General features: G+C 45.1%; 1 non-coding gene across 1 annotated transcript; it reads left to right on the forward strand.

Annotated features, from left to right (window-relative positions):
• The first annotated feature begins 13348 nt into the window (after positions 1 to 13348).
• Positions 13349 to 13421, forward strand: Trnaa-cgc. Its single transcript has one exon. It is a non-coding gene; the product is annotated as a tRNA-Ala (tRNA).
• Positions 13422 to 17381: the final 3960 nt, after the last annotated feature.

Here is a 17381-nt window from a genome sequence, read left to right on the forward strand (position 1 = left end):
AGCAGTTGAGTCCCATAGTGCTCAGAGCCAATTTTTTGATACAGGGACGATCAATGCTGTTTGTGGATGACACTGGAGTTGTCGTTCAATAATGTCCATATATGCTCGACTGGAGACAGATCTGGTGATCTACGAGGCCAAGACAATATGTCGACACTCTGTAGAGCATGCTAGGTTACGACAACGGTATGTGGGCGTGCGTTATCCTGTTGAAAAATACCCCCTGGAATGCTGTTCATGAATGGCAGCCCAACAGGTTGAATCATCATACTGACGTACAGATTTGGAGTCAGGATGCGTGAGATAACCTCAAGAGCGTTCCTCCTGTCATATGAAATCACACTCCAAACCATAGCTCCAGGTGTAAGCCCAACGTGTGTTACACGCAGACTGCTTGGTTGCAGCCCTTCGAACCAACACACGGCCATCATTGGCACCGAGGAAGAACCAGCTTTCATCAGGAAACACAACAGACCTCCTCCCTGTCGTACAATGATCTCTCGCGTGACACCGCTGACGTCGCAAACGGCGGTGGTTTGGAGTACGTGGAACGCGTGCTACAGGGCGTCTGACGCAGAGCTGTCCTTGAAGTAACAGATTTGTAACCAGTACTTCACTGTGGTGTCAATTGCGGCTTCAATTGCTGCTGCAGACGCAGTATAACGTGACAGAGCCACACACCGAACACGGTTCTCCCTCCTGGTAGTGCCACGTGAGCGTCCAGAGTCTGGCCTTCTTGCGATGTAACCACCGCTGCCAGCAGTCATGAACAATGGCTAATTCCTGCCAAGTCTCTCTGCAGTATCGCAGAAGGAACATCCAGCTTCTCGTAGCCTTATTAAATGACCTCTTTCAAACTCAGTGAGGTGATGATAATGGCGTCTTTGTCGCCTTAAAGGTTACACCTGATTTGCATCCTCAAAATAGGGTTACTAGCACCACTCTTACGCGACTGGAGAGAAAACTGAGTTGACACCATCTGTCAGATGTAGGAACGCAGCTACCAACTTTTACTTATATCGCACAACTCCTTCTTGATGTTGCGATTTTTTCCGTCAGTGTACATAGGCGAAACTGGAGGTTCAACAAAAGAAAGCGTTAAAGAGTGTGACCACAACACAAATACAAAATGTGAAACCAGCAGTAGAGGAGCATCAAGAAGAACGTCATCGCGTTATGTATTTTAAAAGCACACGAATACTGGCCAGAGAAAGTAATATCTCTATAAGTCCGGGAAACAGTTGAAATGTAAAAGCATAAGTGCAGTGTCAGTAGAGACGACGGCTTCATGGCTACACGATATCAAGGAAGTGCATCCCAGCCCCGCCGAGTGAGAAACATAAACAACGATCAATGAACCACTGAGGCGACGGAGCGGCAAAAATATTTTGTATTCCGTCTCTCTTTCAATGTCTGTTTTCAGTATTACCCCAACGACGATGCCCCACCAATGGCAGCCTGAAAATTGGTAGTCAGTAGCTCCTCCGAAAAACCTTTGGAAAACAGACTTTTATAGGTGAACGCGATACTGTCTGTCGAAAGTGTGTAGTCGTCTGGGGACACCAGTCGAATGCTGAAGAAGACGCTAGTTCAGGGATCGAAACGTCGAACGCTGAAGAACTGTGAAGAGGAGTATGACACTGATGTTTGACAACATTTCTCATGGAGTTCAGCGGCTTTTTTTATTATTTAAAAATGAACATGAGCAGTCACAACCACAAGAAACTTTTTTTGTGTGTGGTTACCGGTTTCGGCTTGTTTCAGACCATCTTCAGGCATCACACCATGATGGTGGCTGAGAACGGAGCAGGCGTTACGACTCCTGCTCACAGTGAGCGTTTGTGGAGTCATAGCGCCTGCCCCGTTCACACCCATCGTCTATCATCATGGTGTGAGGTCTGAAGATGGTCTAAAACAGACCGAAACCGCTAACCTCATAAAAAAGAAGTTTTCGGCTGTTCATGCTCATTTTTTAATATGACGCTGCCTAACGACTCAGGAGATTTTACCATCAATGAAAACGGCCACGAAAGCCTGAAACCTTACATAATTAACAATGTCGCTGGATGCCACTAATTTGTTGCATTAAGTATCATTATTGGAAATGAACATATCAGCAAGGCTTTTTAACAAAAATATGTTCGTTACTTCTGGGTATCTGTTGTATTTTCTCACTGGCACTCGGTACGAAGGAAACAGCACGCGTGCCGTAGCGGCACTGGGGAGCGTGTTCCGCCCGCAGCATTGCACTCCCTGCGACAGACTTTGTGCTGGAATAAGGTTGCTTCTTTCGTTCCTTCTTCATGTCACTACAGTCTAAATCATGGTGTAGAGAAGAGCAGAGCATCTTTTTCTTTTTTATTTCAAGTAATATTTTATAGACATCGATTCAATTTTAGTGTCTTTCTTCGTCGACAATTTAATGTTACCCGCAATGGGACAAAGCTTGCTCGTAACATTCCACTTCACTGAGCTGAATCGCTACGCACAACTGGATTTGTAATTTAGAGAAAATCCACTGATATTCCTCCTCCTATTCCCCCTCTCCAGACTACCACAGTTCTGAGATCGTAAAATGCGAGATTGGTGGTTCTGCTAAACCCTCGGCGATCCAGATCTATGTCGTGCTACCAACCTGGATTTGTACTGTCGATCGTAGCAGTGTGTCCAAAATGACAAACTGAAATTTCATCCATACAGATCCGTGATCGTTCAACAGCACGGAGAAAGGTGATTACGTGCCCTATTTTGTAAAAGAATACTTTAAACCATTGCTTCTGCTAGCGTTGACAACAAGCGATGAAGGATACTTTGACTTGGATCGTTACATCAGTCTGTATAGTTGTCGATTTTGGACAGCGAAAACGCACGACAACTGCCGGAAAGGTATCTCTGTTTTGGAAAAAATGACATTCTGTTTGGGAAATAATGCGATTAACATACGTTCTTTTATATCTATTATTTATTATGAAATGCTTGTGTACCCGTGTCAAAAAATGTTAAAAAAAAGAGAGATATCTATGTGTAAATACTAATGTGGTATGGAAGTGTTGATGAGGATATCCCCAGCGTTAGCTTCAGACGCCGCCTGTCGGTGTTCTTCCTCAGGGCATGCTGGGCCCTTTCCTAGTGGGTATGTGAGACTTGTCGTATGTGTATTTGCACAGTGTACGTGAATATAAATGGTGCCTGTATCGTGTATTGTTAAGTTTGTATAAAATGCATTTATCCTCGTCGCGCGTTTATAAAATGATATGACCGATTTCTATTGCTCACTCGCCTTCAGAAGGTAGCAAAAAATTCCACAATTGATAAAGTAAAGTGTGTGGAGAGTGTGAGAGAACTTAGAACTAATATTATAATGCACCGTCCGCCATTTGGCAATGGAAAGGTCCGTATCAGTAAATTGCGAAGTAATTTAACAAATGCTGATAGTATTTTCGTTCTGTCATTGCAACTACAACAAATGCGTGTTTTTTTTTCTCCATACGCGTTTCGCTTGATTGAGGTAAAGCGTCATCAGTGGTCTGTAATTAAGAATGTTTACAATTTGATTTATTTTTAAGGTCGAAAAAAAATGGTTCAAATGGCTCTGAGCATTATGGGACTTAACTTCTGAGGTCATCAGTCCCCTGGAACTTCGAACTACTTAAACCTAAATAACCTAAGGACATCACACACATCCATCCCCGAGGCAGGATTCGAACCTGCGACCGTAGCGTTCCCGCGGTTCCAGACTGTAGCGCCTAGAACCGCTCGGCTACTCAGGCCGGCTGTAAGATCGAGAAACTGCTCTTAACAATACACTGGGTTTTACTTACCAAGTAAGTAAAAACCAATATATTGTTAACAAACTGATTTTCTATCTTAAAAAGAAAACAAATTGTAAATATCCTTAATTACAAACCACTGATGATGCTTTACCTCATTAGAGTGAAACATGTAGGGCGAAGAAAACAAGCATTTCTTGTAGCTGCAACGACAGAACGAAAATACCTTCAGGAATTGTAAATCAACTAAGGACAATATGGCCACCCAAATGAATAATTTAGGAAATAGGAACAAAAGCACAAAGAGGAAACTCTGCACCGCCGATGAGTTCATTACAGCCAGCTGGGTTCGATTTCTTCATGTACACTCCATCCTGTCTTCAGCTGCTGATACGCTGTGGACGAGTGCAGGCAGGCCACGTGGAAGATACCTCGCTGTCTTCTTGTGTTCACACGAGGCAGTTAACGTCAGAATGACTCTTGTTTCCGCATAGTAACACCCCATATTTTAACACACGATGTGAGAGTATCAGATTACTAGAGCAGATCTTCAAAACTGACTGAATTCGTACGGTTAATGTAGCACATGTTCCGGAAAGCTTTTTTTGTTACTAAGTTTTCAATCTCCTCTAATCCATCGAACAATCTATACTTGGTAGCTATATCTGCTACTTCCATGTTTGTTGTGGAGTGTTTGTTTTCAGTAATGTGTGCACCATAGGTCGATTTGGGAATATACACTCCTGGAACTTGAAATAAGAACACCGTGAATTCATTGTCCCAGGAAGGGGAAACTTTATTGACACATTCCTGGGGTCAGATACATCACATGATCACACTGACAGAACCACAGGCACATAGACACAGGCAACAGAGCATGCACAATGTCGGCACTAGTACAGTGTATATCCACCTTTCGCAGCAATGCAGGCTGCTGTTCTCCCATGGAGACGATCGTAGAGATGCTGGATGTAGTCCTGTGGAACGGCTTGCCATGCCATTTCCACCTGGCGCCTCAGTTGGACCAGCGTTCGTGCTGGACATGCAGACCGCGTGAGACGACGCTTCATCCAGTCCCAAACATGCTCAATGGGGGACAGATCTGGAGATCTTGCTGGCCAGGGTAGTTGACTTACACCTTCTAGAGCACGTTGGGTGGCACGGGATACATGCGGACGTGCATTGTCCTGTTGGAACAGCAAGTTCCCTTGCCGGTCTAGGAATGGTAGAACGATAGGTTCGATGACGGTTTGGATGTACCGTGCACTATTCAGTGTCCCCTCGACGATCACCAGTGGTGTACGGCCAGTGTAGGAGATCGCTCCCCACACCATGATGCCGGGTGTTGGCCCTGTGTGCCTCGGTCGTATGCAGTCCTGATTGTGGCGCTCACCTGCACGGCGCCAAACACGCATACGACCATCATTGGCACCAAGGCAGAAGCGACTCTCATCGCTGAAGACGACACGTCTCCATTCGTCCCTCCATTCACGCCTGTCGCGACACCACTGGAGGCGGGCTGCACGAAGTTGGGGCGTGAGCGGAAGACGGCCTAACGGTGTGCGGGACCGTAGCCCAGCTTCATGGAGACGGTTGCGAATGGTCCTCGCCGATACCCCAGGAGCAACAGTGTCCCTAATTTGCTGGGAAGTGGCTGTGCGGTCCCCTACTTCACTGCGTAGGATCCTACGGTCTTGGCGTGCATCCGTGCGTCGCTGCGGTCCGGTCCCAGGTCGACGGGCACGTGCACCTTCCGCCGACCACTGGCGACAACATCGATGTACTGTGGAGACCTCGCGCCCCACGTGTTGAGCAATTCGGCGGTACGTCCACCCGGCCTCCCGCATGCCCACTATACGCCCTCGCTCAAAGTCCGTCAACTGCACATACGGTTTACGTCCACGCTGTCGCGGCATGCTACCAGTGTTAAAGACTGCGATGGAGCTCCGTATGCCACGGCAAACTGGCTGACACTGACGGCGGCGGTGCACAAATGCTGCGCAGCTAGCGCCATTCGACGGCCAACACCGCGGTTCCTGGTGTGTCCGCTGTGCCGTGCGTGTGATCATTGCTTGTACAGCCCTCTCGCAGTGTCCGGAGCAAGTATGGTGGTTCTGACACACCGGTGTCAATGTGTTCTTTTTTCCATTTCCAGGAGTGTATATGCTCTTTAAAACGTATTTAAAATGACCGTCCTGTTCGATCTACGCAACGCTGATCACAATCACTGCAGTTTACCTTGTACACACCTGAGTTCAGAAACTTGTCAACGTTAGATCCAGTTCTGTGCCGTAGATGTAATCTCAGTTGTTTGTTTGTAATTCTGTTGTATCGTCTGACTTTTTAAAGTAATGTTATTTTTTGTGATTTTTTGTGTATGTCATAGCGATGTACGAGTATTTAGTATTTGTTTCCTTGGGCCTATGAGCGAGTGTTTTTGTTTGTATTGTAAGAAGATGATGAAAGAGAAACAGGTGCCAGCATATAGCCTACTCTTCACGAATAACACCAGCGGGGGTCGCCGAGCTCAACTTCATGAGACGCGGAGCAGAGGTCCGGAATTTGAACCAGAACACTGACGCAAACACTAGTGATCAGGAACTTTACGCCACAACCTCTCCTCTTCTTACCAGCCAAATACCGGCAGCCAGAGTCTGACCTCCTACCGGATTCGAACCAACTCACCTTCCATCCAGTGCCACCACACAGGCTTGCGCTAGTGACCACAGCCGCGGAGGCGATTAGAGATCTCTATGATTCTAAAGTTACAGACTGGTACAGCGTTTCCGTTCCGAACTATCGTAGATTTTTCCTTCTTTTTAAGGAGATCGTGCTGTAGTACCAGTGAGTACCAAACGAAATACTGCATAATTTTCTGCAATAGCATTTCAAAGGCGACGTGAACGAAAAGTGGTCCACATAAGGTTAAGTGAAGTTCACAATACTCATACCAGGATTGCTACGTAAACTGCTCGCCACATCATTTCATAACATAAAATCTCTCACTTCAGTGAGAGGTGAAGGACAGACTTGTACACCATGTCTGTGTGATTCGTGTGAACTTTGTCCTGTTTGAAACTGTGTGGGAGATTAAAACTGCGTGCAGCAACGGTACTCAAACCCAGAAGCCTAGCCTTTAGCAAATGCTCTACCAACTGGCTCATCTATGCAAGACTCACGATCCACCCTCATAGCTTTACTTCTACCGGTATCTCTCACCTACCTTCAGTACTCCATAGAGTTAGAGGACAGAAATACGACGAAAATTAGGCTGTGACACAGCTTGTGAGTCACGTCTGCTGGGGAAAATCATATTAAGTTACAACAAAGATGAATTCAAAAATGTACAGTGTTTTCAAGCTGCATATGAGACTGTTGTTGCACCACGACTACATCGGGTGCGATGAACTGCTCTTGTGATGTTTAGCGAAATAACGTCATGCAAGGGGAAGCGACCGTCAACCTTACAACCAGATACTGTTCCACAAGAAGGTATATTCGGAGCGAAAGAACGCTTATTAAGGAAACTGACGAAGCTGAACAAGCTAGCCAGCGCCTCTAAAGTGAGAAATTGGGCAGTGCTACAGGACGGGATAGGCTCCTTCAGGAGATGACTAAATAAGAAAAGCAGAGCGAATGAAGACATCGCCATCAAATGGCGACGTCCAGTTAATACAACCTGTTGTCCCTTCAAAGGAGGGGCGGGGTGCAGCTGTTGAAGAAGCCAAATAGACTCTGATAAATACCCCCCCCCCCCCCCCAAATCAGATTCTCATTCTGAGGTATTATCAGATACTCGCCGACGACATTGCCCGTATACGGCCGCATCAAGGTGTGTATGCGATGCCAGATACCGCCATCTCCATTAGTCGCTGAGTTGAATGTGGTGACCAATGCAATGCCAGATGAAGTATTCACTCATCTACCAAAGACTTCATGTCAAGTAGCATCACGTAACCGCGTGAGCTGAGGACCGTATGTAGATAACTTATACACATCCTTGATCTCGGGCTCGGGGTGGCTCAATCTCTCTGTTGCTGTACAATAGTTTCTGAAGGCCTCTACCGACGCTGATCACTGTCCAGTGCAGGTATAACCCTTTGACTTCGGCAGTGGTGGATGTTACGGTTTGTACACCATCTATCACGGCGTGGTACGTGGCAAACACAACTTACAATTAGACGAACAGCTATGAGCTGCGTCTGAAGCACCTCGGGGTGAGCTTCACTGACGCGACTGAACGTAGTTGCCGGCTTACTCTCAGTCCGCCGGTAGTCACCGACATCATCGAGAGGCAACAACCTCCCACCTGCTGTAATCCCGTCTCTATACTAAAACGAATACAGATCTACTGTAAAAAGGGATTTTTCATGAATGGGTCGCCAAGGGGTTCCAGCCACGTTGCGGCGAGGAAACAGCACCTTCTCCTGACCTACGAACGGCCGACCCCTCCGCCTTCCTGGGGTCTCATCCCGACCCCAATACTGTTGTAAAAACCAAGTATTGGGATACGTTTTCTATATCAGATTTTTATTTCGTATACAGTTTAATTTAAAATGTGGACAAATCACTTACGTCACTAATATAAATACCACTTCTCTTTCTAATAATACACGTGAACTTCTTATTTCGAGAAAAAAAATTTGTAGCAGTTGTTGCAAAACGATAAAAAAGGCAGCTCAGTCGGTATAGCAGTTACACGTGAAGTCCAAAGGATCTGGCTTCGAGGCCCTATCGGCCCAAAGGTTTAATCCGCCAGGATGTTTCAGATCAGTTTTAACGCACTACTAAGTGAAAATTCATTGTGTTTTATATGTTTTCATGTTTCAGCTGTTTGTGTGTTGGGCACCCTAGGCATAAAGTGGGAAGCACTCCCTCATTTGGGCAGACGAGTGTGGGAAACTACCTAAAAACGCTACTCAAGCTGGCCGATGGACGATACCGGCCGTTGTTGACTAGGCAGGCGGATTCGATTGGTGTCGGCTTCATATCTCGATCCAGCATCCCGTTCGATGAAACGTACGAACAGCTTGGACACAGAATCCCCCTCCTATGTCTAAAAACAGGGTAACAGCAAGAATAAAAAAGTCAAGAGAAGAACAGAGCGACCATGCTCTATCGGTACGCTACACGAGGGTGGTGTGACGGCAAACAGTGTCCGCAACGGAGTTTTCCAGAACGCACGCTCACCAGCCATATTCTCGGTAATGCGTCGTTAGTGTGTTGTTCGGAAGCGCAGTGGCAACATGGAATGAAGATTTCTCTCACGTTTTATACAGAAAATCTGTGGTGGACGCTTTTCACTGTTTGCGTTTCGCAGGCAGGCAGCGCTTCCGAGGACAAGGTAAAAAAAGAAAATATGTGATTCACAGTGACATGATACCGTTAAACGACGACAAAAAGCATGTGGCATTGCTGCGTCTCCATTCTCTTTCGCCGATTACAGCACGACCTAGGCGCTTGCTTTCCTCTTCGGCGGGATTACAAACAGATTCCCAACTGCTAGCAGTGTGGTAGCTTTGTGCAGCTTCCACGAACCACAACTGAATATTACGTCACACATGCTGCGCAGGCGGTTGTTTCTTTACACAGGATATAGAAAAGCTGCTACAAAAGAAATATTTCAGTCACTAAGCTGTTAAGTTGAAAAATAGTCAATATTTGTGTTTATCAAGTGCACATACACTCTAATATCCACTCTTGCATTAATTTCTGGCAGTAGCGGAAGCTGAAAATTAAAAAAAACGTCGTATTCAAACTGGCTAAAAGAGACTCGTCGCTTTTCCTCTTATAGAAACTGCATCAGAAGTTAGATTTTTTTATTCGTTTCGTAAGCAACACATAAAGAACCTCAAGAAAATATTACAATAAAATATTTAACTTCTAGCAGACTACACCCATAATGGCACCCATACAGACTCTGAAGATCTCAAGGACAATGAATGTATTTATAAGGAGCCATCAAAATTTTCCGTCTGAGGGCGCACAGCAATGGATACACAACGTAGCCCGAACCCAGTGCCGGTATGTACTCACCGACATGTAGCCAAAGGATAAGTGTGGCTTTCGTGTCTTTCCGACATGCGTGCAGTAAATGCGGAAATGTGAATTATGGCGATGTTATTAACAAATGCATCCAGACAGGACCAACGTGATGTTATTCTTTTCTTGGCTGTCGCAGGGCAAATGCCGGTAGACAACGTTTGGAGAAAGAAGAATTAGTAGTGGGTAGCATGTCTGTCGAAAATCACCTATGTGGAATGGTACGCCAAGATCCGTACTGGTCGCGATTAGACTCAGGAGGCCGGTGTATCTGGGACGACAGCCAACTCCAGTGGGAGGCACTCGAGCACCCGTCCTGTGGTCTTCATCTCTCCCCTTGCGATTATCTCACCTTCGCTCCCTCAAAAATCGCCTTGAAGGGTGAACGATTCCTTCCTGAGAGGATGTGCAGCACGCAATTACGGACTCCTTCACGCAGCAGGACACGTCGTTTTACCAAACAGATATCTTCAACATGGTGAATCGGTGGAATGATTGCCTAATGGTCCAGGCGACTGTGCCTGGTTCGCATACCGAATCTGGACTATACGGCCTTCGAACAGAAACCTTTGGGCCGCATCTTATAAAATTCGACTTGGTAACTACTAAAAGAAAGGCCTACTTACTTTACCATACGCATTTCGTTTTAGTGATTTAAAAATAGTTAGTGGTCTGAAATGAAACTCACAAATTTGGTTTGCTTTCTAGTCTTGAAATTAGTTCTTTGCAAAAGATATCGAACTGGGATTTTTATCTTTCGTAACAGATCGTATTCAGATTTTGAAAGCAAATCAAAATCCTAAATACAGGGTGAGCACAAAGTCTCGCACTGATTATAAAAATTTATAACAGAATAACCGTTTGACATAATAAGTTACATTTGATGCCTCTTTTTTTTTTTTTTTTTTTTTTTTTTTTTTTTTTTTTACCACTTACGTTAGTTAACCTTCTGTTCCCGCCCGGTGTTTCGTAACATGATTTCTGTCAAGGTACCCACAGCAGCTTGTATCCTAGCCTTCAGTTCACCGAAGTCAGCAACTGGTGTGACGAAGACTCTGTCCTTGATATAGCCCCCCCAAAAAAAGTAAGGGGCGTAATGTACTAAGACACTAGTTGTCGCTTGAAAATTTGTCCCGCTATTATGTTGCATTTCTTTTCTGGTTTGTACCCGATCATTAATGTTCTAATTAATCAGCTCTTGGTCGTAAATACAACCGCAACAGCGGTTGTGGTTAGATTTAGCTATTAACCGGTTCAATTCTTTGATTTTAATTGCATTTCTTAGTTGTAATCTGAACAACCTGTTGTACTAAGCTGTTCATTTCTGTGTTTGAAAGACTGAGTCATTATTGATAGATTTTAGCTGGATATTGCGGTTTCGCCGAGTGAGTTCTCTTGTAATAAGTGTCCAAATGGTTCAAATGGCTCTGAGCACTATGGGACTGAACATCTGAGGTCATCAGTCCCCTAGAACTTAGAATTACTTAAACCTAACTAACCTAAGGACATCACACACATCCATACCCGAGGCAGGATTCGAACCTGCGACCGTAGCGGTCGCGTGGTTCCAGACTGAAGCGCCTAGAATTGCTCGGCCATAATAAGTGTTCACAAGTAATGTTTTAAGACCTTCCTTTAGAGCGGTCTTAAGAACTGACAATCAGTTTAACTTTGAAAATATTAAAGCCAACTGCCACCAGGGCTTTAGTCAAAATATATTTGTCAGGAAGGACAGGTAGGGATCCAGTCGCACCTTGGTTGCAGATTGAAATTAAGAGCTTGGTTGCTTTGAAGTAAGCCTTATCATTGTCATATTGTTTCCTAATCTGTTTAACCTTTAAGCACAGGTGCGCATCTTAACCCCGAACCTTTCGACATACTGCTTTCAAGTTAAAAGTTAAGCCATCTGTTTTGAGTAATTGAATCACTCTTGTCATCAATGGTGCTCATATAGTTTTCATGTGTGGCAGAAGTTCATTTAATAGGACAGACTGTGTCCAGCGCGGTAGTAAACACCGCTGGCGGGCTACAGGTCCTTAACACCTTATTCAACTTACGGTTTAAGGTCAAAAGAATTATACGAATTCGTTCATTTTGTTAAAGAAAATTTTATGGTTAAACGCTTCGATTAACTTTAAAACACAGTTTATATAATGTTAAATAAACAGGTTGTGTGAAAAGAAAGTTATATTGGTGGGTCATCCCTTCCACGTTTTCCTTAATACCAGTAAGTACCACGTATCAGTACTAAATTGTCAGTTAAGAATATCTTCGATTACCAGAATATATAAAAGTTGTATATTTGTTGTATTCGATTTGTAACTACTTTCCACAATTCCTGCATCAGTGGTTTGGTTGTGACCAGGCAAATTTTGCTCGTGGTCTTTCCGCTAGCAGCAGTCGTAGGGCGTCGCCATTATAGCAATAAAATCAAGTAAGTGTTTTAACTGGGACTGTCTTTCTGGCGAACTAACTGCACATAAACTTCCTGGAAGACTAAAACTGTGTGCGAGAGCGAGATTCGAAATCGGGACAACTGCCTTTCACGTGCACGTGCTCTACCAAGTCAGTTGCCCAAGCGCAACGCACGATCCGTTCTCGCAGTTTTACTTCCGCCAGTACCTCCTCTCCTACCTTTCAAACTTCACAGCAGCTCTTCCGAAAAGTTGCGAGACTAGTACTCCTGAAAGAAAGAATATTGAGGAGACACGGCTTAGCCACAGCTTGGGGAACTTTCCAGAATGAAATTATCACTCTGCAGCGAAGTGTGCGCTGGTGTGAAACTTCCTGGCAGATTAAAACTGTGTGTGTGACTCTGGCTCTTCTCAGAATTTAAGGATCCACAACGACGCCCCCCCCCCCCCCCCGCCTTTCCCGACCGATTCATTTCACTACATATGTATAGAATCTAGCTACAAACTCGGGGGCATTTATAACGTGTTCTACAGAGCGCCAACAACTGCAGATAGTGAATGTGATCAGTGGCACTTGATCAGACAATATTCTCAGATTTAGTACAATGAACGCCTAAATCAAAATGGAACGTAACGGTGGACGAGGAGTCACTGATTGGACCGCCTTTAGTGTCTCGTTTCCTAGTGTAATTCTCTCACCATTACCTGATTATTTCGACTATATTGCACTAAACTTGTTTTGTTTTTGTTGATTTTCATCTTATATCCTCCTTTCAAGACACACTTCATTCAGTTCTACTCCTCTTCCAAGTCTTTCGCTGTCTCTGACAGAAGTACAGTTTCATCGACATTGGACTTTAATTCCTACTCCAAATTTTTCTTTGGTTTCCTTTAGTGGAGTTGGCTACAAACGTCCATTCTTAACCACCTTCTCTTTCATGCCCTTCGACTCTCTGGTTTCTGGATCTTTCAGTTTATCCAGGTCCCATCTCCTTATTTTCCTACCTCTTGCAGCCTCTTCAGTTTTAATCTACAGTTCATAATCAATAAATTGTGGTGTGAATCAACATCTGCCCCTAGAAATAACTTACAGTTGTAAATAGCCTTTCACTCCTTGTACCGAGCGAGGTGGCGCAGTGGTTAGCGCACTGGACTCGCATTCGGGAGGACGACGGTTCAATCCCGTCTCCGGCCATCCTGATTTAGGTTTTCCGTGATTTCCCTAAATCGCTTCAGGCAAATGCCGGGATGGTTCCTTTGAAAGGGCACGGCCGATTTCCTTCCCCATCCTTCCCTCACCCGAGCTTGCGCTCCGTCCCTAATGACCTCGTTGTCGACGGGACGTTAAACACTAATCTCCTCCTCCTCCACTCCTTGTATTTTCCCCCTGCTACCTTCAGAATGTCCGCCCCGGCAGCTGAGTGGTCAGCGAGACAGAATGTCAGTCCGAATGGCCCAGGTTGGATTCCCGACTGGGTCGGAGATTTTCTCCGCTCATGGACTGGGTGTTGTGTTGTCCTAATCATCATCATTTCATCATCATCGACGCATAAGTCGCCGAAGTGGCGTCAAGTCGAAAGACTTGCACCCGGCGAACGGTCTACCCGACGAGAGGCCCTAGTCACACGGCATTTACATTTAACTTCAGAATTTCAAAGATAGTATTCCATTCAACAATGTCAAAAGCATTTGTCTAAGTCTACAAATGCTATAAACATAGGTAGCCTTCTCTGAACCTATCTTCTAAGGTAAGTCTCCAATTTTGTTTCCAGTGTTCCCACATTTCCCCGGAATCCAAACTGATCTTCTCCGAGGTCAACTTCTACCACTCTTCTGTAAAGAATTCGTGTTAGTATTTGGCGACCATGAATTATTAAACTGATAGCTCGGCGCTATTCACACGCCTGTCAGCGTGTGCTCTCTTTGGAACAGGAATTATTGTATTCTTCTTGAAGTCTAAGGTCACCTGTCTCATACATCTTGCTCACCAAATGAAAGAGTTTTTTCATCGTTGGCCCTCGCAAAGCCTTCAGTAGTTCTGAAGGAATGTCCTGGGGCCTTGTTTCGACTCAGGTATTCCAGTGCTCTGTCAAATTCTTGCGGTATCGTATCTCCCACGTCACCATCGTCTTCGTCTATTTCTGTAACTCTGAATACATCTCCCTTTTATAGAGCCACTACATAATCCTTCCACATTTCAGCTTTCCTTTCTTTGCTTAGGACTAGTTTTTCATATTAGCTCTTGATATTTATACAGCTACTTCCCTCTTCTCCAAAGGCCTCTTTCATTTCCTGTAGGTGTTATCGATATTTCCCCTAATCACATATGAATCTAAATCCTTGCATTTATCCTCTAGCTATTCCTGCTTAGCGATTTGAACTTTACAGACGTTTATATTCCCTTTCTGCTTCATAAAAAGCACTTTTATATTATCTTCCTTCTTGAATTAAATCCAGTATCACCTGTTAGTCCAAGGATTTCTACTAGGCCTTGTCTTTTCAGCTATTTGATCATCTGCTGCCTTCACTATTTCATCCCTGAAAGCTACCCATTCGTCTTCTACTGTACTCCTTTCTCCTGTTCTTGTCATCCGGCGCAGAATGCTCACTCTGAAACTCTCAACAACCTCTGGATCTTCCAACTTACCCAGGGCCATCTCCTTGATTTCCTACCTTTTGCAATTTCTTCAGTTTTAATCTCCAGCTCATAACCCAATAAATTGTGATCTGAATCCACATCTTCCCCTAGAAATGTCTTACAATTTAAAAACTAGTTCTGAAATCTCTATCTTACCATTACACAGACAATCTGAAATCTTCCGGTGTCTCCAGGTCTATATTCTTATTCATTCTTAAACATACTCCCAATCGCCCCTATTTGATTTTGTATTTATAGCTTTGAACAGAAGTCCTATAGCTCCTGCCACCAAACGACTGATCCCCACTATACCTAACTTCAACCTATCCATTTCCCTTTTTAATTTTCTAACCTACTGCCCGACTAAGGGATCTAACATTTCACGCTCCCATTCGTAAAGCGCCGGTTGGTTTCTCCGCAATATTTTACCCACGAGGATCATTTACGCATACAGTAGAGCTCCATGTCCCCCGGGAAAAATTACAGCTTGCTCGCGGTACCAACACAGCAAGGCCGTTTTGGTTGGTGTTACAAGGACAGACCAGTCAATCATTTACACTACTGGCAATTAAAATTGCTACACCATGAAGATGCGAAATTTAACCGACAGGAAGAAGATGCTGTGATATGCAAAAGACTAGCTTTTCAGAGCATTCACACAAGGTTGGCGCCGGTGGTGACACCTAAAACGTGCTGACATGAGGAAAGTTTCCAACCGATTTCTCATACACAAACAGCAGTTGACCGGCGTTGCCTGGTGAAACGTTGTTGTGATGCCTCGTGTAAGGAGGAGAAATGCGTACAATTACGTTTCCGACTTTGATAAAGGTCGGATTGCAGCCTATCGCGATTGCAGTTTATCGTATCGCGACATTGCTGCTCGCGTTGGTCGAGATCCAATGACTGTTAGCAGAATATGGAATCGGTGGGTTCAGAACGTCGTGCTGGATCTCAATAGCCTGGTGGCACCAGCAGTCGAGATGACCGGCATCTTATCCGCATGGCTGTAACGGATCGTGCAGCCACGTCTCGGTCCCTGAGTCAACAGATGGGGACGTTTGCAAGACAACAATCATCTGCACGAACAGTTCAACGACGTTTGCAGCAGCAGGGACTATCAGCTCGGAGACTATGGCTGCGGTTACCCTTGACGCTGCATCACACACAGGAGCGCCTGCGATGGTGTACTGAACGACGAACCTGGGTGCACGAATGGCAACACCTCATTTTTTCGGATTAATCCGGGTTCTGTTTACAGCATCATGATGGTCGCATCCGTGTTTGGCGACATCGCGGTGAACGTACATTCGAAGCGTGTATTCGTCACCGCCATACTGGCTATTACCCGGCGCGATGGTGTGGGGTGCCATCGGTTACACGTCTCGGTCACCTCTTTTTCGCATTGACGGAACTTTGAACAGTGGATGTTACATTTCAGATGTGTTACGACCCGTGGCTCTACCCTTCATTCGATCCCTGCGAAACCCTACAATTCAGCAGGATAATGCACGACCGCATGTTGCAGGTCCTGTACGGGCCTTTCTGGATACAGAAAATGTTCGACTGCTGCCCTGGCCAGCACATTCTCCAGATCTCTCACCAACTGAAAACGTCTGGTCAATGGTGGCCGAGCAACTGGCTCGTCACAATACGCCAGTCACTACTCTTAATGAACTGTGGTATCGCGTTGAAGCTGCATGGGCAGCTGTACCTGTACACGCCATCCGAGCTCTGTTTGACTCAATGCCCAGTCGTATCAAGGCCTTTATTACGGCCAGAGGTGGTTGTTCTGGGTACTGATTTCTCAGGTTCTATGCACACAAACTGCGTGAAAATGTAATCACTTGTAAGTTCTATTGTAATATATTTGTCCATTGAATACCCGTTTATCATCTGCATTTCTTCTTGGTGTAGGAATTTTAATGGCCAGTTGTCCCTGAAATTATTGAAAAGGTTTCTGCCTCTCTTCATGAACCACCGCCTGTCTGGCCATCGCACCTGCAGTAGGACTATTGTATCGCTGAGGCACGCAAGCCTCCGCATCAACGGCAAAGATTACTGTTCTAGGGCGGAGCTGCGTACGCCAACTAATTTCTCTAGTTCTCTAATTTCTTCGTCCCGATCATTTTGCGAGATGTTCGTCGGAAGAAGTAAGATGCTGTCTGGCTACTTCTGGGAAGTAAGCTCTCGAAATTTCAACAAAAACCCTCGTGATGTACAACGCCTCACTTGTATCGTCTGCCACTGGAGTTTTTTGAGCATCTCCGTGAGTGCTGGTAAACCTTTAGGGTGCTATGGTCATGGTTCATAAAACCTTTCCGTTACTAACGTTTCGTCCAGAGATACGTTGGACAACTTCAGAGATGTTCGTGGTTCCGCAGTGGTCGGCAAGGTTAAGCAGAACCAGGACTCAGGTTACTTTCCATTCGGAAAGTGAGTGCACTCAGCGACTGTTATGTGCAGCAATCAGTCGTCCTTTTTTAGATTTTATTCCGCAGATCCAGATTTTGGTTAGTA

This window comes from Schistocerca americana, chromosome 3 (genome assembly GCF_021461395.2).
Source record: "Schistocerca americana isolate TAMUIC-IGC-003095 chromosome 3, iqSchAmer2.1, whole genome shotgun sequence".
NCBI classification, from domain to species: domain Eukaryota; kingdom Metazoa; phylum Arthropoda; class Insecta; order Orthoptera; family Acrididae; genus Schistocerca; species Schistocerca americana.